The sequence below is a fragment of the Octopus bimaculoides genome, chromosome 1 (genome assembly GCF_046866305.1).
Source record: "Octopus bimaculoides isolate indiv1 chromosome 1, ASM4686630v1, whole genome shotgun sequence".
Taxonomy (NCBI): Eukaryota; Metazoa; Mollusca; class Cephalopoda; order Octopoda; family Octopodidae; genus Octopus; species Octopus bimaculoides.
Window position 1 is genome coordinate 187,933,025 of NC_142928.1, and position 22,883 is coordinate 187,955,907.

The 22,883-nt window shown below is 34.2% G+C and overlaps 1 long non-coding RNA gene across 8 annotated transcripts in view; it reads left to right on the forward strand.

Annotated features, from left to right (window-relative positions):
- The window catches only part of LOC106879245 (uncharacterized), a 605,185-nt gene that overhangs the window by 476,671 nt on the left and 105,631 nt on the right, over positions 1-22,883 (forward strand). For 2 of the 8 annotated variants that reach the window (XR_016244553.1, XR_016244549.1), the window contains one exon: positions 15,575-18,074. The exons of the other annotated variants lie outside the window; for them this stretch is intronic. This is a non-coding gene — a long non-coding RNA (uncharacterized LOC106879245). Of the gene's footprint in view, positions 1-15,574; positions 18,075-22,883 lie in introns of those variants that run through there. 8 annotated transcript variants of the gene reach the window in all.

Here is a 22,883-nt window from a genome sequence, read left to right on the forward strand (position 1 = left end):
TGTTGGTAACCTCTAGGGAATCTGAGGTAATAAATATGCCCATACCGAAAAATTACTTCAAATGTTGATTGCATTTTGTAAAATAGTTTTCATTACATTACTAAATTTTTGTGAAGACTGAAAGTAGGCGAGCAAATAAAAGAAAAAAATTTCTCGTATTTTTAATTTATTTTTCTTACTTTTTTTTAGAGTATCTCTAAATTTGAAATTTTATTATATTACATAATCTATCGAGTTATGATTCAAATTAGAACAGACAGTGTGTGCGTGTGTAAATGTGTTTTGAGTACACTTTATACTACTTCTAAAGAAATGGTTTTGTGTCTTTGCACACACTCACACACGTGTGTGTGCATATATATATATATAGAGAGAGAGAGAGATAGATAGATAGATAGATAGATAGATAGATAGGAATACATATATATATGTATATACATACTCACACACATGTATATATATATATATATATATATATATATATATATATATATATATATATATATATATACACAAACAGACATAGATAGATAGAAATATATATATAAATACACATACATATATATATATATATATATATATATATATATATATATATATATATATATATATATATATATATATATATATATATATATAAGAATATACATGTATGTGTTTGTATAAGTATGTGTGTGTGTCGGTTTGTGCGTGTGTGTAGAATATATTCGTGCATTAATACTTACGGGAATGCCTATATACATACAGTTTAGCAGACACACAGCGCGCGCGCACATACAAACACACACACGCTCACACACATACACTCACACACTCTCACACACACACACACACAACACTGTATTATTGATTTATTCAATGTTACATAGTTAATGACTACTTCCTTTGTAAATAATTTCTTCCTTGATTTGTCTGTCCGAAATGGGGTTTTATTCAACTCCTTAGAGACACGATATCCTACCTAGCTGCCATCTTTAATTCCGTTTCTCCCTGATGGCTCTTGAATTCTGTTAAGCTGCTAACAATGAGACTAACAATAGAACACGGCTTTAGAACGGTTTTATAGTTTTTCACTTTCCCTTTTCGTATTATATTATCATTCAGTTTAGACTTTGATAAAATACATCGCAAAAATAAAGGCTTTTTATTCAGGTATTTCTGTCGACTGTTGTTGCTAAGTTTAGACCAAAACAACACAATGCAAAATAGACGTAATATAATACACGTAATATTTTTAAACATTTCTTTTATCTATCAAATCCTATTAGTTTACAATCATTTACAATTGTAATGATGCATCGGTGCACGCTGTTCTTGTACATACCTACATACATACAAATATATTAATTTATAGATACATATATATATGTATATATATATATATATATATATGTATGTATATATATATATATATATATATATATATATATATATATATATATATATATATATATATATATATATATATATATATATATATATATATATATATATATATATATACATACATAACATATATATTGTCACGAATGTAAGTATGTGTGGGTGTGTTTGTATATTGACAATGCTGTGTTTCTCTTTATTCAAGACATAAAAATATGTATCAATGTTATTTTGCTTACATAAACAAAGCTCTGTAAAAGTATATATGTACGCTTAGAGAAAACAGCATTAGTGAGTCTAGATGAGCATCTATATAACTGCCTTTGTATCTCTCTCTTTCTCTCTCTCTTTCTCTCTCTCTCTCTCTCTCTCTCTCTCTCTCTCTCTCTCTCTCTCTCTCTCTCTCTCTCTCTCTCTCTCTCTCTCTCTCTATCTATCTATCTATCTATCTCAATACAATCATTTCTATATATATATGGCCACAAACGTACACACATGATATAGATACGTATTAGATATAATGAGCGTGTATTCGCAGATATAAGTGTATAAGTAGTATATATTTTATATATACATCTTTGATATGTACATTATGTAATGGTGAAAGTATTATAAACACGTTTCTAATCATATACTTGTGCGTGGGAAATGTTTTCACATATATCTATGTATCTATCTCTTTATACATATATATATAAATACATGTATATACGAACGCATATAACGTGTTTACATATATATATATATATATATTTATATATATATATATATATATATATATATATATATATATATAGAGAGAGAGAGAGAGAGAGAGAGAGAGAGAGAGGTGAGGAGAGATGGATAGATAGATAGATATACATATATATAACATCTATATATAGCTCTCTATGTATGTATGCAAACTTATACGCTTATATAAGTGTTTATATAAACATATATATATATTGTATGTGTGTATCAATGCATGGTTATTTTCTTGTATATTGTGTCGTATCGTATGAAGTAGTGAAAAGATTATCCTTGAGTGAACATTAAACGGATTATATATACATACATGTATGTGTGTATTTGTCTATGTATGTGTATATGTGTGTGTGTATATGTTGTTAAAAAACAAAAAACACGGCTATGTTCCACTATAATATTGTTTTATTGGTGTTTTATTGTATTTCCGCTCCAAGATATCTTTTATTTCGTCGTTGTCTCCTGAATCGCTTCTTAAATAGTGGTCGACATTTATTTTTCCAAAGTTAGATGACGGTGACTAAAACGCCTTTTACTGGTTCTTTTATTCAATTACACTTCTAATAATTTTAGTTGTGGGACTGTGACAATGATAAAACACCTCCTTAAATTATTTTCTATCAGTTTTGTTGCCACTTTATGGCTAGAAGTTGGTTTATGTTTGAGTTTGTAGCTACAGATCTTGCTTGAGTGTATCCTTGGATGATCCGGTACCGTGGTTAAGAGTGCATGCAATTTGTGTTTGAACGTTTCAGTAGAGGTTGCTTTTATATGTCTGATTTTTTTAGGAAGGCAGTTAAACAGTTGAGGACCTCTAGATATCGGACTGTTACAAAAGAGTCTTTTTGCGCGTGGTTTCGAAGGTGGTACATTTGGAAGATTATAGTATCTACCAGTTCGTGTAGCTTTGTGCACCTTGTTTCATTTTCAATATAGTGCACTTTTCTATCCCAAATTCTATACCTACGTCATTTGAGAAAATGCCGATAATATATATAAGACTTGCAAGCTGTTTCTCAATTTTTGCATAAACCTTTACATCATCCATCAAAAGGAGATGATTTATCTGACCATTTCCATTTCCTAAATCGTAAGCAATTTTAACTTTTCGTAGTATGATAGAGAGCTGTATCATGACCAATACGAATAGTAATGGACATAAGCTATCTCCTTGGAATATTCCACGCCTCATGTTCAGTTTTCTGAGCTTTTGTTTTCCTCCGATCAATTTCAGTATTCCAATGTTTCATACTTTCATTACACATTTTCTCCATGTTTTCTGCTATTCCAAACACGCTCATTGTTTTACTTATCCAACTGTGTGGTATCATGTCATATGCTTTTGTGTAATCTAGCCATGTTGCATTCAGTCCCGTCAATCTGCGTCTACAACTTTTAATTATAATTTTATCAACTAATAACTGATCGTTTGTTGCCCTACTTTGTTTCCTGCATCCTTTTTAATTCTTCTGGAAGTAAATTGTTACTTTCCAGATGACATGACGCCGGCCATAAGGTTCAACATTAGTGGTAAAGAGGTTATAGATCGAAAATTTGATGCCAAGATCCCTTTCAGTGGATCCTTGCGGTGTAGCTGCGTTTGTTCACATGTCATTCAGGCAGAGACGTGACACTACTTCAGGCAGTTATCCACTTGCGCAGTGATCCTTTCATGCTACTATGTACTCCATCCTTGTACTCCATCCGAGCCTGGTCCTTTCCAATTTGCTATTTTCTTTAACTTCCGCCTCACGGTTGGTCTATAGATTAATTCTGACATTCTTTTGTCTTGGTACACTTTCTAACTGTCTTTCTACATTTGTTTGCCACTCCGCGCTTTCTTTATATCTCGCCGGCTCTGTTCCACAGCCTTCCCCAAAATTCTTCCGCATCTGGAATCAGTTCTTGGTGTTGGCTTCCCCTTATTTCATCAAATAGACACCTTCTATTTCATTGGAACAGTCTATTCTGCTCGAAACCATTGCATCTTGCATCGTATCATTTCAATTTAACCTTTAATGCTGTCACCTTTTCTGTCAATTCTTTATGTACTGTTTATTTTCACCTTTCTTCTGATCTGTCCTGCCCATTTAATTTTATGATTACTACCTTATTCTTCAGTTCACCTCTCATTATGATATTAAATTGCCCCAGTTCTTCCCTTGTCTTTTCTTGCTTCATTCGTATTCTCATCCTCCAGTTTGATTCTTCTTCTTCCTCTTCTTCTTCCTCTTCTTCTTCCTCTACTTCTTCCTCTACTTCTCCCTCTTTCTCCTTCTCTTTCTCCTTCTCTTTCTCCTTCTTCTCCTCCTTCTTCTCCGTCTTCTTCTTCTTCTTCTTCTTCTTCTCCTTTTTCTTCTCCTTCTCTTTCTTCTCCTTCTTCTCCTTCTCCTCCTTCTCCTCCTCTTCCTCCTCCTTCTTCTCCTCCTCCTTCTTCTCCTTCCCCTTCTCCTTCTCCTCCTCCTTCTCCTCCTTCGTCTCCTCCTTCTCCTTCTTCTTTTCCTTCTTCTCCTTTTTCTTCTCCTTCTACTCCTTCTTTACCTTCTTCTACGTCTTTTCCTTCTTTTCCTTCTTCTCCTTCGTCTCCTTCTTTTCCTTCTTTTCCTTCTTCTCCTTCTTCTTCTTTTCCTTCTTCTCCTTCTTCTTCTTCTTCTTCTTCTTCTCCTCCTCCTCCTTCCTCTCCTCCTCCTTCTTCTCCTCCTCCTTCTTCTCCTTTTTTCCTTCTTCTCGTTCTTCTTCATCTTGCTATCGCAACAATAAGGATATATATCTTACATCATATGCAGCACACCGATGATTATATATACTCCTATATATATGGCATACATTATATATACATACATATATGTATGTATATAACAATAAATATATGTGTGGTGGTCGTCGTTTTCAGTGAAATGTAAATCATTCCCTAACAATTAAAGTTGCTGTTGACGACGTTGTTATTGTTATTTTGTCATTTACGAAGCCATAGGATTTTCCACATTAATTGATAATCAAATTCGTGTTTAAAGAACGTGTTTGATGTTTTCCTGGTGTGTTATCATAGAAAACTAATGAAACAAACAATAGATATTAAGATCTAAGGATAAAATCGTTAGAAATACATTAATTAAAATTAATAATTACTAACATAAGCACAAGGTCAAATATCTGGCGAAAGGTGGACAATCAAATAATTTGAGTCTATTACTTGACAAGCATTTTATTTTATAAACCCGTGGAAGACAAATGAGAAAGTTGACGTCAGCGAAAATATAATTCGCAACGTACAATGCCTGGACAAATATCACAAGACATTTTATCCAATCTCTAACCAAATTATCATTATTTTTAATTACAGTAATAAGCGTCGCTAATGTAAGGCACAAGGTTAAACCTTTGAAGGGGAAGAATTTAGACGATTAATTTGATCCCCCGTACAAAAATGGTACTTGATATTATCGACTCTGGAAGGATGAGACAAACTAAACCTGGCTGGAATCTGATCTCAATACTCTTTTACTCTTTTACTTGTTTCAGTCATTTGACTGCATGCTGGAGCCATGCTGGGGCACTGCTGGAGCCATGCTGGAGCCATGGTGGAGCCATGCTGGAGCCATGCTGGAGCACTGCCTTTAGTCGAGCAAATCGACCCCAGGACTTATTCTTTGTAAGCCTAGTACTTATTCTGTCGGTCACTTTTGCCGAACCGCTAAGTTACGGAGACATAAACACAACACCATCGGTTGTCAAGCGGCGATGTTGGGGAGACACACACACACACACACACACACACACACACACACATATATATATATATATATATATATATATATATATATATACACACACACATATACGACGGGCTTCTTTCAGGTTTCGCCTATCAAATCCACTCACAAGGCTTTGGACGGTCTAAGGTGCCACGTAGTGTTACTGAACCCGGAACCATGTGGTTGGTGAGCAAGCTACTTACCACGCAACCACGTTAAAGATGAAAGAAACCTTACAAAATGCTCCTTTTTTTTATCCGACAAGAGCGTTTCTGTCAGCACGCTGACTTAGTATCAGTAATGATGGCTCTGATTTAGGCACTCGTTATTTTAAGGAAATGGGGTTAATTGAAATCATCGGCCCCAGAACCTATGTGGTACTTTATTTATATCTACCTTTGAGGCGGGAAGAGCAAAGAGGACTTCAACGATTTTGGAATTCAGAATATAAAGAGCCGGGCGATATATTACAAGGAGTCGGTGGGAATCAACGATCTGATACTGAACGTGGAATCTTACGTGGTCAACTGGTTATCAAATTTGTGCGATGGATGTACAGATTTCCTAGTTTAGTCCATCCATCCATCCACTACACTTCTCTTCCCTTTGTTCCTTGGAGGATCGTGGTGGGTAGAGCCCTCAGACACCTCCACCATCGGGTCCTATCAGAAGCAATCGTCATTTCACTTTCCGGTTGGATTCCCAAGCACGACCAACTGCGATTATAGATATTATCCAACCATCTAATTCTTGATCTGCCCCGAGGTTTCCTTCCGACTGGCTCGGCTTGAAGAATGCGTCTTGCAATTCTTTCCTGCGACATTTTTATCACTTATCCGTAGTAACAGAGTTGTGACCTCTCAATATGTAGAAGTAGCGACTCGATCTGAAGAGACTCCCTGGTCTCCGAGCTACGCACACTGTCGAATAACGTTACTAACACATCCTACAGAGGAAGCCTGTTTTATCCGTTTGTATTCGCGATTGTATTCTTTCGCTTATTACCCAATATTCATGATCATAGGTGAAGATAAGCACTGGAACCAAATTCAACCTTCCGTACAAAATGCCTTGCAATGTCAATTTTAATATTTTGAGTTCAAGTTGATCCGAAATTTTTCTTTCATTCTACTACTGCTGATAAAGTAATTGCTAGTTATAGCTGAGTTATACCGAAATTATATCCTGGTGCCTATCATAGAAATCATTATACACCAAAAACTAAAAGAGATTATCGCACTATTTTCGTGTTATCAAAAGAGGATTTCTTTCAAAATAAAATTGAAAAATGTGGTTCTTTCATCTCACTTAATAACAAATTCAATTTTAAAAAAAAAACATCTAGCTATATTTGTGTAGTTTTTTTCTATTTTTATCTTTAAATACAATTTCCTACCATAGTATTAATAAAACACACAAACTGGATTAATCATTCAGAAGTTTGGTTTTTGCTTTCGTTTTTGTTTTGTTTTTATTTCGCATTTTTTCGTATTTCTCTCTAAATCTTGGTCATCATCGTCATTATCATAAGCAGCATCACCATCACCATGATAACCATCGTCGTTGTTGTCTTCGAAGTCTTCCTCATTTTCACCATCATTCATGATCATCATCGTCATCATCACCGTCATGATCATCCTCATCGTCGCCGTCGTCGTTGCCATCATCCACAACAATTATAATCATCCTCATTATCATCATCATCATCATTATTATCTCTTTATCACAGGTTTTGTTGGCGCTCTTGGGGTCTTGCATGGGTAGCGGGCTTGCTACCCTCAGCCTACGGTACCATGCCATTCGCTCTTTTCGGCTATCTAATACTTTCCTGGTTATTCTGGCCATGCCAAGGAAGCAAACCTTTTGTAACAGTTCTACTGGGCACTCTGTTCCAATTTCTTTTATGTTCCCCTTGGGGCCTTCTGGTACTATTCCCAAGGACCCAACAGTAATTGGCACTGTCTTCACCTTCATTTTCCATAGCAGCACTATTTCGTACTTAAGAGGGTTGCATTATTATTATTATTATTATTATTATTATTATTATTATTATTATTATTATTATTATTATTATTATTATTATTATTATTATTATTATTCATTACCAATTTTCACTGAAGCAATTAACATACAGCTAATATCAAAAACGAAATATATTGACGAAACTATACCAGTGTTTTTTTTTCTTCCTTTATATGAAATCAAATGAGAGTTCAATCATTTATTGATCCTAGTATGAATCGATTCGATATTTTTACAGTAAAAATAACACACAATGGTTTCATCACGATTCATTCACAACTTTGCTCTTTCTCTCTCTTTCTCTCTATCAGCTTTCATTTCTCCATCTCTCCATTTCCCTGGTTCACATTCCTCCTCTTTAATTTTTCTATTTTTCCTCTTTACCTACATGATTCATAATATATTTACCGATGATATATTACTATTAATGATTTGTAAACAGACTTGTCTTGTGTCTACACAAAAGAAATCGATGCTATTTGAGTGAAAAACTTTATACTACATTATGATTATAATCTTCAATCTATAATACGTATTAAAAAAGTATTTTCCAGTTTATGTGCTGTTTATGTTTACAGACACAGAATACAAGACAGAGAAATATGGCTGATTTCCGCATTTCACCATGATCATCATGTTCCCTAAATAAACGGTTATAGAAAACTTAAACAATCAAAACAATTGGTAAGAAGCTTGCTTCCCAACCACATGGTTTCAAGCTCGATTCCACTCCATAGCACGTTGGGCAAGTGGCTTTTAATATATAGCGTCTGACCGACCAAAACCCTTATTAGTGAAGTTGGTAGACGGAAACTGAAAGAACCCCGTCGTATATGTGTGCGTGTGTGTTTGCGTCTGTGCTTGTCCCCCCACGTCTGCTTGACAACCGGTGTTGGTGTGTTTACGTCCCCGTAACTTGTTCGGCAAAAGAACTCGATAGAATATGTACCAGATTTTTTAAAACATAAGTATTATGGCCGATTCGTTCGACTAAGAATTCTTCAAAGCGGTGCCGCAGCATGGCCGAAGCCTAGTGACAGGAAACGAGTAAAATGTAAAAGATAAAAAATAAAAGTTTTGTATATACAGGTGTTATGACAACCCCCACCCCCGAGCACACGCTGTCTGAGTATAGATATGCAACCTGCTTGAACTTGACAGTTGAATATATTGAACCTTATAGTATCAAACATTTGCAGAGGTTTTGTAACTGTAAGCTTCTATAAATTAACTCTGTATAGATTATATTGAGTGCGTTTGATACTAGTATATGTAACATGAGTGATTCTTTCTACATGGGGACAGAAATACCTGTTGTCAGGTCTCTGCCATAACAGTAAATGTTAAATACTTATAGCCTGCAAATCAGTAGCTCCAGTTCTCTGAAACTATTTGATTTGTTGAGCATATAAACAGATAGGCAGCTTATTTCTCTGGTATTGATCAGATGATAACACCTCTGAGGTGAACCCGATCAGGCTTAAAAATTGATCGGGAGAAATCTACGGAGAACTAGTTAAATTTGCCATGATTGCCTGCCTGCTAAGTAGGTTTGTGTGTGTGTGTGTGTGTGTGTGTGTGTGTGTGTGTGTGTGTGTATGTGTGTGTGTGTATAATACACACACACACACACACACACACACAAACATATATATATATATAATACACACACACAATGGTTAATCGTTTACAAGAATTTTGAGAGACCCCTATTAGGTCACCGAAATCTAGTTCCCTTAAAAAATTAGATGTCCAACAATTTGCACGGTTTTTTTCCTTTGACTATGTATGTATATTTTTTCCTCCATTTTATTTTCTCAAAGGGAAAATTTGAAAGAAAACGCTGAGTATTTCAATGTTTTCTCACATAACCTGGGGATGAAATTAAAATTTGTTATCAGTTAAAAAAAATAAAATGGCGTAACTATTCAAACAATCTTTTACTACGTCTTCAAGAATTTATTCTTTACAAATCATCGTGTAAATTATATTTGGGCTCTTTTTTGTTTTGTTTTTAAATATTTTATTTCTCCTTCGTGTTTTTATCGCAATTAGATGATTTTGCCGATGGAAATGATGGATCAGAGATAGAGTTAATTGTTTAAATAATCAATGTGTTGTTGATGGTTTCTTTATTAATTAAATGTTAATTGAAATTAATGAATGAGTGACATTTTGGGTCGATTTGAGCCCCCTTTGATTAACTTGTATCAATATAAAAATATAATCGAAATGAAATGAAACGTTGAAGTGAGTTTTAATGAATTGTTAAATAGACATTAAACCTGACATTAGTCACGACTGACGAGGGAATTATTAGTAGTTCTTTTACATGCTAGAAACACCAACTAAATGACTTTCAAATCACATCCTCTAACTATATCATAAAAGGGATTACATTAGAGAATATAGTCCTATGTACACTACATTTGAAAAGTAAAAGAGCAAATTATTATGATTGGAATATATTAGATTAAAGGTCTGAGGAAGTAGGGCTGATTTAAAACGAAATATGAATGATATATAAAAAAAAAATCAGCTTCCGGTACCCATCTTAGATTACAAGACGGTCGGTTGCTTTAAGTTTTTCCAGATTCTGGCTGTATACATACGATAGGGTGCTGAAACGTTCCTGGCTGTGGCTAAAGGAAAATACAGGAGGATCGGTTAATTATGATTTTATTCAGCATATTCCCCTCTCATATTCATACACTTATTGCATCGGTCCTTAAGTTGTTCTAAGGCCTGTAAAAGAACTCGGAATGCTGGCCTTCCAGCCAAACCTTTCGCGACACCCTTAAAGCCGGGAATTTTTCAGCACCTGTTCGTGTATATATATGTATGTGTGTAGTAGTGGGAGTGGTATTGGTATTAGTAGTAGCAACAGTGGTAGTAGTAGTAGTAGCAAAAGTGGTGGCAGTAGTAGTAGTATTAGTAGCAACAGCGGTGGTGGTGGTGGTAGTAGTAGTAGTAGTAGTAGTAGCAACAGTGGTGGTAGAAGTAGTAGTAGTGGTAGCAACAGTAGTAGTAGTAGTAGTGTCCTAGATCATCATCTTCCTCTTCCATAGGAAATGTACCCTCAACGGTGTTCGATTCGCTTTCGCCTTTATCATTCCTATTACTTGGCAGTAAGATCACCAAATGAACGAAGTCTAATAGTGTATATAAGTTCTTTGTTAAGTTTTGAAATGTGTTTACTTTCGCAAAACTCATCGAAGACAATAATGCACTGCTGTCTTATTATTGTAATAAAAATTGAAACTTCCATGTTTTCCCTTATGATTTTCCAGAGTTCCATTAATACAGTAAAAATTCTGAATGACCCAATAAAAATAGATAGGAGCAATGAAAAGTACTATTGATTAATATTGTGAGAAAGTGATAACAATCAATCACTATTCACTACCAACGACCTTCAGTTAAAACTACAGTAAATACACCGACTTTGGACAACATTATTCTATGACTATAATTAAGAATTAGACGGAATTGATTGACAATTTCAATACATGCGATAATTGTAGCCATTGAATGAATGGAATCCGTCCAACGAATTGTCTTCTAAATCCATTGAGAATGAGTTTGTTTTATTCTTTTGTTTGGTAATTCAACAAATGTCTTCGCATGAACTTGCAAACGGTCTTAGAAAATGACAAAGCGAAATGCTATGGAAATTTAGTATACAGACCTACTAGCTGATACCGTATAATAGACTTGATATTTTCCATGGCAAAAATAACAATAGACAACTGATTATTGACATAATAATGCTAAATCGTTATAATATTGTGCTGGGGCGAGCTGAAAAGAATTACACCAATCTAGCGATTGAATTAAAACATTGGAGCAGTGAAATAATGTATCATAGCATACCATTTACGATTAGTACGAACGGAACAGATATACAATAACATCTGTAAAGGCTGTGACGATTTAATATTTCCCTTTCTTCTCTATCTCTTCATCTATTTGTCTGTCAGTCTCTCTCTTTCTTTCTATTCTTATAGAACAGACTGAAATGTGTGCCTGTCAATTCTTATGGGAGTAGACAGTTATACGTTTAAGAGAAGAGGAAAACGCGGTTCTTTTCATTTGTTAAATAACATCTATAAACACGCTCGAGTTGTTTTTCTCTTTATATTATCTTTTGTCAATATGTATTTAAATCACTTTTGAATAAATTAAAACTTGAAATCTGTTTCTGAAACCAAACATCAACAAACATAATGACGGCTATGATGAAGATCAATTTGTTCGACTAAAACCCTTCAATGCCGCACTCTAGCATGGCTGCAGTCTAATGTTTCATACAAATAGAATATTCAACTGAACAAATCCTCAATTCATCCTAGTACAGTTATCGTGGCACTCCGTCGGTTACGACGACGAGGGTTCCAGTTAATCTGATCAACGGAACAACCTGCTCATGAAATTAACGTGCAAGTGGCTGAGCACTCCACAGACACGTGTACCATTAAGGTAGTTCTCGGGGAGATTGAGTGACACAGAGTGTGACAAGGCTGGCCCTTTGAAATACAGGTACAACAGAAACGGGAAAAATGAGTGACCGGAAGTTGTAGTGAAACAGTACAGCAGGGTTCGCCACACGTTCTGCTGCTGGAGCCTCGTGGAGCTTTAGGTGTTTTTGCTCAATAAACACTCGCAACGCCCAGTCTGGAAATCGAAACCGCGATCCTACGAACGCGAGTCCGCTGCCCTAGACACTGGGCCATTGTACCTCCACCCTAGTACAGTACGTGGTTGTTAATTCATACCAGACAAAGGTTCGGTTTACTAACCGTCATCGGTAAGCTACTGGTTGGTAAGCAAAAACCGCAAACCACAGTCAAAGTCTCGTACGTAACCATTTTATAAGTATATCCGCTACTAAAAACTATGGGAGAAATATGTATATGTACATATGTGTGTGTATGTCTGTATATACGCATAAGTATCTATGTACATGAATGGAGATATATGTGTGTGTGTGTGTGTATATATTCTTTTATGTTTTATACGTTTCAGCCTGAAGGCTGGGACCGCCATTGTAATGACCCTTTCAATGGCCAATTTTATTTGATTGGCTTTTGATATAGACGGGTGTACGACACTGCTGGCTTGATATACGTCCATCTGGGACCTTGGACAGCAGAAGCTCCAGTTTTTTCATGAAAACATCTACCTCTGCTCCATTAAGATCCCTTAGATATTCTTGCAAGGCGTTATGTGTAAGCCCTTGAATACCAAGCTACGGTTCTAGTTATAGCCAAATCATTGATGATTTCGCATTTTTATGCTTAACGTATCTTAATGGTTATCGATGGCTCTCACCACACTCTCCCTTATCATTCATTAACATAGTTTTTCTGCGGCTTATTGAGTTGTTTTGACTCTCATCTCTAGCAATACTAGTGGTTATGAGTGCCCTTTATTCACTTTAGTGACGTATATATTTCTGCCTTTAAGTTGTAAAAAATGCGAATTAGATACCCACATTATATATATATATATATATATATATATATATATATATATATATATATATATATATATATATTTAAAAATTTAAGGAATGGAGAAAACGCATGTTATAATTGCATACTTTATTCCTACATACGTTTCAAAAGATTACAACCTGTGATGTGATCCATAGGGATCTGTGATATTAAAATTGTAACCTTCTCTTCAGGGAATGCATGGGAATCATCTTAAACGTGATTCCTTAAATTTTTAAATATACTCAAATACCCAAAATTTCAAGGAGTTCCTGCCTTAAAAACAGGAACTACACCACAGTTATTTTGTGTTCTTTGCTACATTGGTTTCTATTAACCCATTTATTCTATCCGAAGAATTTTTATTCATTAAGATAGGAGAAATACATATAATTATATATATATATATATATATATATATATATATATATATATATATATATACACACACATACACGCACGAACCTCTGTGCTGTATTCTTGCATTGTACTCTAGCATCATTTATTCCTTTGCATTATTTACTAAAGCGATAAATTTCAGGTGTCTTGATAACTTCGCTGTTTTATTTTTAATTTAATTTATATTCTATGAGATGTAATAGATAGATAAACTGGTAAGAAGTTACAAATCAATATAATGTATGTTTTCTTACAGAAAAAAAATAATAAAACGCAAAGGTGTGGTGTAAACAGAATAGATTACCTTTAAAATAATTTGATGAAAGGGAGAGTTTTTCTTTAATCTAAATGATCGCATATAGACACGCAATCGTAGTGTATTTATATTTGTGTGTGTGTGTGTGTGTGTGTGTGTGTGTGTGTGTGAGAGAGAGAGAGAGAGAGAGAGAGAGAGAGAGAGAGAGAGTGTGCGTATTGATAATCATATACATGCACAATGCTACACACCTGTATACATCTACGTATACATGTATGCTTATACTACCGTGTGCGATTGTTTGTATGTTTATACACTCATATATTCACACATGCATATATATTTACGCAGAAACCGCCATATATATATGTATTTGTGTATATATGTATGTATTTGCGTGTATATGTATGAATTTGTGTATATATGTATTTGTATATATATATATATATATATATATATGTATGTATGTATCTGTATGTATATGTATTTGTATGTATATGTATTTGTATATCTATATATGAATTTGTGTGTATATATATATATATATATATATATATATATATGTACCTGTATTTGTGTGTGTATTTATATACATATCTGTATTTGTATATATGTATGTGTGTATGTATATATATATATATATATATATATATATATACATATATGTATGTATGTATGTGTGTATGTATATATATATTTGTGTATGTATATATATATATACTCTCACTATTTATAACAAGAAATTGTGGCCATCTTGAGTGAACGCTATCTGTATCAATCGTAGTGTACTTTATTCATAGGCCATTCCCCTCTCCCCCCCTCTCTCTCTCTCTCCCTCTCTCCCCCTCTCTCTCTCTTTCTTTCTCTCTCTCTCTCTCTTCCTCTCTCTCTCTTTCTCTCTCTCTCTCTCTCTCTCTCTCTCTCTCTCTCTCTCTCTCTCTCTCTCTCTCTCTCTCTCTCTCTCTCTCTCTCTCTCTTGATGTTTGTGTTGTGTGAATGGAGAGTTGGACAACGTCACACTCATTTGCGTTTCTTTTGAAATTAAATTTTGCTTAACAGGAATTGTATTTTAATTAACACAGACACTTCCATCCCGAGTCGTGTTGTTTTGTTTTTGAATATCTGTGGGCCCTTGAAATTTAAGCTGTTACAATATTTTAGGTACTTTCCTTCGACGGAAATGGTAGGACCTTTCGTTCTAAACTGTGGTATGATGCTTGAGGTTTGAAATAGATTTCAACCCCAATGTTAGCTGCTATGTCATCAAGAACCCTCCATATAAAAATACGTGCATATTTTTGGTATGTTCGCTTTTCGTAGATCAACCTCTGTTCTATTTACTTCTATTGGGTTGACAACTAAGTTCCCGCCGTTTTTTTAATTTTGGAATTTATTGCTTTTTTTTAATTTTGGAATCTATATTTTCGAGAATTCTATCTTTGAATCATTTTGGAATCTATTTTGTCTTTTTGGGGTTTTTTTCTAGTTAATTGTAGCTAATTTTTGTTTATTTTCAGATCGTTAAAATGGAATGTCAAGTTAAGACAAACGAGCATTTTCGACACCGCCTTCCTTTTGCTTTTAATCAAGGTTCTAAGGCCGCAAAAGCTCCTCGCGACATTTAGGCTGTGTATGGAGAGGGTGTCATAGCTGAAAAAACCGCTCATGATTGGTATGCCAAGTTCAAAAATGGAAATTTTTACCTCAAAGACGCACCTCGTTCTGGCCATCCAGTTGAGTTCGATCGATAAAAAGCGATTAAACCAACTTTTGCACGAGAATTCTCCTTAAACGACAAGGGAACTGGCATAGAAAATGGAATGCTCCCACACTTCTATAGCGAAGCATCTTCACTGGGAAAGGTTGAGAAGCACGGAGCATGGGTTCCGCATGCTTTAAGTGACAACAACAAAAATCAACGAGCCTCAATCTCTGCTGGTTTGCTTGCTCGTCACCACTCAACTCATGGACACAAGCAACGATTTCTTTACCGAATCGTTAATGGCAACGAAAAATGGGTCCTGTACATTAATATGAAGCAGCGTAAGAAATGGCTTAGCCCCGGTGAACAAGCGACACCGCGCATAAAACAAGATCTTCATCCGCGTAAAACGATGTTGTGTGTGTGCTGAGAGTGGGAAGGGTTTATCCATTACGAATTGCTTGAACGGAACGAAACAGTCAACGCGGAACTCTATGTTCAACAGATGGAACGACTCAACACGGCTATTCAAGAGAAAAGACCTAATCGTCAGCAGGGAGTTCTGCAGCACGACAACGCCCGCCCTCATATCGCCAATATGACGAAGGAAGCCATTCAAACGCATGGCTGGGAAGTGCTGCCACATCCACCGTTCTCTCTTGATTAGGCACCAACAAATTTCCACCTCTTTCGATCTCTTTCAAATGCTATGCACGGAGTTTCGTTCAATACTGATGCAGAATTGAGAGCTTGGTTGGATCAATTTTTCGAGTCCAAATCAGGTGATTTCTACCAACGAGGTATTGAAAATCTTGTTGAACGTTGGGAAGAAGTTGTAAACAAGGGTGAATACATTATTGATTAATTAGTTGTTTTTTTTTATTAAACCCTTTTAAAAATTTAAATTTTAAAAAAAACGGCGGGAACTTATTTGCCAACCCAATAATGACGTAACTGTTGAGCTTCGTTAATCTTGTTGGTGCAACATGGCTGCTTTGCATCGCGCTTCGTATTTGCTTGATGTCATGTGACAACCATAATAGGAAGCATTAATATAGGAAACTCGCACAAACACACGTATACACATGCATAAAAGATCTGTGTATGTGTGTGTGTGTGCGTGCGTTCACATATTTATGAACGTGTGCATGTTGTGAAATAAAGAAATTTTTCAAGCCGCAACATATCTAGCATTCTGTATCTGTACATTATGTAACCCATATTTCATTGGCTTTTAAACCGAATTCAAACTTTCAAATGATCAGCCATCAAGCTGTTAAATGGCCGCTGAGAAGAAACTGTTCAAACTGACGTGGAAACTTGCCAAATCTTGCGAGGAAATTGCTTGAGAAATATTGGCTGCGGAATGCTAGAATTTATTATAGCTTAAATACAACATTTCCTTAAAATGAGAATTTGAATCTCAACTTTATTTTCATTCTTTATTTTCCATACAATGTATTCACAAAATCGTATTGAAACAATTCAAGTCAAGAGGTCTTGGAGCAGAGAGCTGATCTAACTCGAAGCCGTATTACTAGGAAGGTTATTGCGGAAAACAAAGACCAAACAAGCAATGAAGACGGTGAAAGAGGACTCAAAACATAAGGCATATAAGAGTGCATATAAATCAGGGGTTCTCAACTATAACCTATCTATGGACCCCCTTTGATTATAACTTTTCTCTGGAGAACCCGCAAAGCCATTCGATGTTTATAAACTAGTTTTATAGAAACTTCTTTCAAAATTCCAATTTTGTTTTTTACACATTAATTTGTGTAGGTTGAACTATGTAAAATGTTAGAGAAAGAAACCTTGCTGTTTCTTACAATACACACCAATGCATACATCTAAAGCAAAGGGTTTTCAGGAGCCCTTAGAATATTATTGTGGATCCCCAATTTGCTATTGTGTTGTGTGGATCCCCAAAGCTTTTATATGGACCCTGGTTGAGGACCCACCTACTGGTATAAATCATGCTGCACTTTTTATCGTTACATTGCAATTGTACAGACGTTTTATTTATGTGTGTGTTTGTGTGTGTGTTTGTGTATGGGCGTGTGTGTATGTAGGTAAAGCACTGATAAAATATTGAAAAGGCGTCAAAATTCTTTTACATGCGTGTATTGCTTTTGTATAAGTAAAATAAATTTAACCTTTTATACAAGGGGGAAATCGTTTTGTCTAAATTTAGGTATTCATGTGTATTATGAAGATAAAAAAATGCTGTATATATAGTCATGTATATTAAACTTACATTTGTATATATGTGCATATCCTTATAAATATGTATAAATATATATGTACCGACAAAAGTGTCTCTCTTCTTTCTCTGTATATATATGTGTGTGTGTGTGTGTGTGTATTTGCATATATATATATATATATATATATATAATATATAGTTTTAGGGAAAATAACCAAGTTTCAAGAACTCATCGATGAAAATCCACTATCACATATAGAAAAAAAAAGCTCAATTTAATTTTAATTCTTTATAAATTGATTTTAATTGAGTTTTTACCTGTAATTTTGGATTTTGTCCCTAATATTATTATTATTATATATATATATATATATATATATATATATATATATATATATATATATATATATATATATATATATATGTATATATATATATTTATATATATATATATATATATATATATATATATATATATATATATATATATATATATATATATGAATATATATGTATATATGTATATATATGTATGTGTATGTATATATATATGTATGTGTATGTATATATGTATATATATGTATGTGTATGTATATATATGTATGTGTATGTATATATGTATATATATATGTATGTGTATGTATATACAATTAGATAGATTGTTTAAAAAGATGCGTTTGCATACGAAACGTCGTACCTGTGTCTGTGCAGGGAGATTTTCAACAATAACTGCACTATCATGTTCTACTACAGTTAATGTCACACATAGGATTAATAATATATGACTAAAGAACCCTCCAAGCGCTGCGGCTAGCAACACCAGTACACACTACACCAGCATGTATAGCAGCCCAGGACACCCTCGTCAAATCTCGAATGTTAATACCAGTTCCAATTTGCATTCAATTCAACACAGCGGGCTTCTTGTTTGTGCAAATCCCGTGCACATCCACATTCTTATGGAAAGCAAAATCACTAGTATTAATCACGACTTTATTAATTCTGCCAATGCTATCGGTGATAAAATTGGGCGTGGGGAGGTTAATGAAACTAGTGATGTCCTAAACCTGAACTACACCACGCGTGTAACCGCAGATAGATTGTGTAACTATATGTCCTCCCGTTCTCCATTAGCTAACATGTATCTAATAAACACTTTATCAATGTGTAGCCACTAAGCAGACTAGTTACATTTACATAGGTGCTTCTCACAATGACTTTAAGTTCTGAGTATATAATCACAATATGATATGTAGGTGCGTAGCTAAGGCTTGTAGCACATCTTTATCTGAAATTATTTGGAAATTAAAGGAGGATTTCATAGACTATAATAACAAATGGTTGATCGCTCAATGTGCGGCATTCTATAGTATTTATAACAATAAGTGCACGTTATGTATTGCATATCTTATGACAATCATGTATAGTAAAGGTAACATCAATAGATTTGATTAATTAATTTTAGATGTAAGGATAGATTACACACTTCTACAAACTCTAATTCCCATTAAATAATACTAGTTAATCCCCTCTTAATTTGTAGTTACTGAGAGATTTTTAAAACATCCCACTTTCCCTCGCCTCTTGGTGTGTACTATATCTGTTCAACATTATTCAATCTAATAATATTCTCATTGGCACTTCACCTAGTTTCATTGACATGTATATGCACCATTGAGTCCTCCATTATACTACTACGTGATGATGTGGAGATCTGGCAAAGCATACGATGCTTCTCGTATGTTTCATCCATGACAGTTCACTTTTTACATCAGTTACCTTCGAATTCTCCTGAGTTTCGAGTTATATTCTGATAAAAGGGGACGATCATGAGCTTCCCAGTGGACTTGCTCTATCTGGCCTCCTTCGATCAAGGGGAGCCAGGATGCTTCCGTTCGACTCTCTGCCTCAGTTTCTTGATCACAGCAGTAGATTCAATTTTCGTCACAAAGTCACCGGAGATTTCAGTACTCTTAGATTGAAGATAAAATGCTCAACTATCTCCCTGCTGTCACCAACGTGTCTTTCCTTCTGATCGTCACTGAGCAACCTAAGAAGAAACTTTGCACAAATTTTGCATATGTTCAGATCTCCATGAATAATTCTGTGTACATTTGCCACACCAACTCTAAAACTCTAAACTGTATGCTTATTGTCTTTATAAGAAAGTTGCGAATGTTTTTTTTTCTGAACCAGCTTTGATGTTCTGAAGATCCACACTTTTTATCATCTCTCATATCTGCTCTACCATCCTTGAATCTCTTAAGATGGCGAAATGCAGATGCTCCGCTTATACAAGTTAATCCATAGGCAGTCTGGAGCATTTCATAAATTCATAAGTTTCTGTTGCGTTTTTGTCCATTTGAACTCAAACTTTTATTGCACGATGCTCTTTCAAATTGTCTTTACATTCTGACTATCGGTTGAGACGAGATGTTTAATGGAATGTATTCAAAGTGTTGTTACAACTTTCTTCTTCAATCTCGAATAAAACAATATTGGCAAGTCAGCTTATTCCTATATCTGGTAATGATATACTAAAATTACAATAATCTAGGACCGTTGTAACTGCCTCTCTTAAAACAGACTCATCTCTTCTGGAATGCATCTCATAAATACATTTTTGTCGTGGTTATAATCGTCGTGGTTATAATCGTCATCGTCATCAACACCGTCATCGTCATCATCTTCATCATGATCGTCATTACCACCATCAGTCACAGCAGCTGCAAGTGTCGTCTGCTCTCATTAAATTGAATACCATGACCGCCATCTTGGTCTTTTTGTGTTGTCCTTATATACATTCGCTGTATTTTTGGTCTCCTCAATTCTTCATTTTCTCAATCCAAGTAATTCAAGGTTTTCCTTTTCTTCTCTTTCCATTCACTTTGCCTTCTATTAAGTCTCTGTAAAACATTTCTCTAATTAAGTGTCCATATTTTTTCCAGCGTTCTTCCTTTTGATGACATCTAATAAAATGTTCTTAGCTTTTTACCAGTTTTAGTACGTTATTGGTTCTATATTTTGTCCATGATATTCTCAAATGTCTGCTATATTTTCTCATCTGAATGACTTCTAATGTACTTGATAATTCTTTTGTTAACGCCCATGTTTCGGTTCCATGTAATAGAGGGAAAGCATACTCAACATTTTTAATCTTTTCTTTTTCAGGTTTCAATACTAATGTTTCTTAATGTAAATATATCTGACATTTTCTTTCGAAATTATTTTCGAGTCAAATCAATCCTTCTTTTGAATGTCTACTTCATATTTCCTGCTTTCCGATTGCAACTATCCCAAGAACATTATCTTTGGTGTCTGCCCCGTTACCTCCTTCTTCCTCTCAATTGTAATATTTCTTAGTGACTGCTGTATCTTACTGATTACCATTGATTTCGTTTTCTTTAGATTGATTTCTATTTCATAAGAGACATCCGTTTTTCCCTTTGCTGCAGTCACAAACGCACATACCTAATTCCATTACCCAGTTCTAGAAACTTTCTACACAAAATGTGATTAGTTTATTCTCTTTACAGTCTTAATTAATATGAAACGATTCAGAATTTCCAATCGTATAATATTTAATATAATTATATACTATCGTAATTTTAAAGTACAATAATAATTTGAATATCCTTAATTTGTTTTAAGGGACATATCATTAAAATCTTAACATCTTCCTTGAAAAGACGAAACATTAAATTCTCATCAACATCCTTATATTAATTTTAATTGGAAAAGTAATTGCATCGTTAACATGCTTAACCCATAATGTGTAGATATCTAATTTCCTTTTCTTTTTCTTTGATTTTCATTATAGAGGAAACATCAGGGTTTTCAAATCATTCTACACAGAAAAACGATTTATCGTTTCCAAATTCCCCGACTTAAATTCTTGTAGCTAATATTTGTTGGTCAGAGAATTTATCCTCATCTAATCTAATATTTCATATTACAGAATATCGATTTTTTTTTTTTTAAAGTAGTGTAATAACTTATTAACGTCCTCCAAACAATTTCCATACACCTAGATTTGTTCTATTATAAGATTATTTATCGTAAATATTTGACAAATGCAATTCAACATTTACCTCTGAATACTTCTTGGTTATAACCGCATATAAATATGTCTACTACTATATATCCTTAAATGCATAAATAGTTGTAAATATATATATATATATATATATATATATATATATATATATACGAAGTAGATTAAAAAGTTGTTGGTTTGAGGTAAAAAAATACAGGAGGATTAGTTAATTATGATTTTATTCAACATATTCCCCTCTCAGGTTCACACACTTTTTGCAGCAGTCCTTCTAAACCTTGTAAAAGAACTTAGAAATGTTGGACCTCCAGCCAAGCCTTTCGTGATACCCTTAAAGCAAGCACCCCCTTTGAATACATGTAAAGAGTAACAAAGAGAGAAAAATTTAGTATAAATTTCAAATATTTTATACTTTATTACATAATTTAAATTACTTTAATTAATTATACATCACAGTTACATATTTATGGAAATACTGGTTTTTGTCCTAAGGAAACATCTGTTGAGCTCTATGTGAAATTTGTTTTTCTTTTAAATATGTTACTCCATAAAATCCTTTTAACCGATTATGTACATACTTGCAAGCCGGTCCCACCAGAATTTACTGCAATGTAATAGCGTATTGGAATTTAACGATCTGTTATCATTTGAGCTCTTAATTACCGTATCTTTAATTTTGCTGCTTATACTGCAATTCTGTGCATGGATAGATGTGTATGTATATACTGAATGACAAAATAACAGGACGTATGTAATTAGCTTAAAACTGCTTACTCTCTATGGAACATTGCACTCGGAGTTGAGAAAAGCACATTTGTTTCCAAGCTGTATTGTATAACCGAAGCAATGCTCTGACTCTATAGA